At 40.7% G+C, this 1,939-nt stretch overlaps 1 pseudogene; it reads right to left on the bottom strand.

Annotated features, from left to right (window-relative positions):
• On the bottom strand, window positions 1-237 carry LOC116886815 (annotated as a pseudogene).
• Window positions 238-1,939: the final 1,702 nt, after the last annotated feature.

The following is a 1,939-nucleotide window of genomic DNA, read 5'->3' as shown; positions in this document are numbered from 1 at the left end:
TCATACATAGACGCCAACCCAGAGCAGGAGGAAGAGGACTCCAAAGCCCATGAAGAGTGAGGCCTCCAAGGAAATGAGGAGCTCTTTGTAAATATTGACGTGTACTTGGTAGAGGTGACCTCATAAACAAAGAACCAGGCAGTGAAGAACGTGCCGATGGCCAGAAGTATCAGTGAGGTGAGGAAAGATGGCCAGGTTCACTGGGCTGGTATACCTACTCATGGCCTCGAGCTCCATTTTGCCCCGCACAGGATAAACCACCGATCCACCACCGGAAGAATACCAGATCCTGAATCTTAATAAACCTGTTTAATCAGGAGGAACACAGATTCTAAACTATAAACTACCAGAAAAGGCTTTAGAAGACCTTACATCAAGGCTGGAGAGATGGCTCAACGGTTAAGAGTACTGACTGCTCTTCCAGAGGTCCTGAGTTCAATTCCCAGCAACTACGTGGTGGCTCCCAACCATCTATAATGGGGATCTGATGCCCTCTTCTGGTGCGTTTGAAGACAGTGTACTCACGGACATGAAATAGAAGACCTAACATCATACTTTGATAACTGTTATAGACATCGGTGTTCACTATATTTGTTTCTACCTACCAGTGTAATGCTTCGAAACAGTAGGCAAGAATCTGTAATCAAGGCATACCTAGAATCACGCTCCCTTTGTTCTACAGACAAATCTTTCTTTGCCTTCTCCAGTTTCTGATGTCCTCGGGGATCTTCTGGCCTCTGACTTTATTTCCTCAAGGATTTTTTTCCTCAGCTCATTTCCTCTTTTTACAAAGACACCAGTCACTCGATTTAGAGTTTACCCTAATCTCATATTACCAATCTTAATTGCCTCTAAAAAGACCCTTCCCATCTAGGTATAATGACTCATACCTGTAACACAGTACTTAGGATTCTGAGGCAGGGAATTGCTTCAGAAGCCAGCAAGAAACCAGCCAGAACTAGACATACTGAACTCCAGGACACTCTGGGCTACAGTGAGACCCTGTCCCCCCTCCCTCCAACCCCCAAAAAACAACCACAAAAAAAATGGGCACGATATCCCTCAAGAGGTAGAGGCAAGTGGGTCTCTGTGAGTTTGAGGCCACCTGATCTACATACGTGTCTCAAGACAAAAAAAGCCAGGAAAGTGCACAAAGATATACATGGAAATGACTATTTTTTCAAAACAAAAATCTTATAAGTAATTTGAATATCGGTTAAACAATTTTATTCTCTTCAGTGTGCTATGCTGTAGCCTTGGTGTGAACATTGTATATTTATATTGTTTTGATAGAGAAAGACTTCAATTTATACAGTGTATTTTAAAATGCTCTTTAGGATCTATAGACATGATGCCATTAAATACTATGTTACAGATGATTGCCAAAATATTTTCATTTATGACAGCTCTCAAACATTTCCAGTTATTTATTTCTATTTCAAACTCTTAGAGAATCCACAGGAATGTCTATGCTAATGTTTCTATTTTGTTTATTTAATTTTTTTATTTCTTGGTTGGTTGATTGGTTGGGTAGGGATTTTGGAGGGGGCCTTGGTGTTTGTTTGTTTGTTTGTTTGAGACAGGCTCTATATAGACTTGGTCAGCCTGGAATTCACTATGTAGACTAGGCTGGCCTTGAACTCATGGATATCCTTCTAGCTTACTATTTCTACTTTAAATCATAAAGCATGAGACATCAGTTGATTTAGCTTGGGGATTTTTTTTTAAAATAATAAAAGTGAGCTTGGGGATGTTTTTCTCTTCAATATATTTTTATTTATGAATCTGACTGGAAATGACTCTCATTGAGCAGGTTGATAATATTGAAGATAACGGAGAATTGGGCCATGTTAGTAGGTGCATAGCCTTTTCATGTGCAGTCCTAGGGTTAGGACCCAGGGTCCTGCACACACTAGGTACCTACTCGGCCACTGAGCTC

The sequence above is a fragment of the Rattus rattus genome, chromosome 18, assembly GCF_011064425.1.
Source record: "Rattus rattus isolate New Zealand chromosome 18, Rrattus_CSIRO_v1, whole genome shotgun sequence".
NCBI classification, from domain to species: domain Eukaryota; kingdom Metazoa; phylum Chordata; class Mammalia; order Rodentia; family Muridae; genus Rattus; species Rattus rattus.
This window is presented reverse-complemented; position numbering and strand designations above follow the sequence as displayed.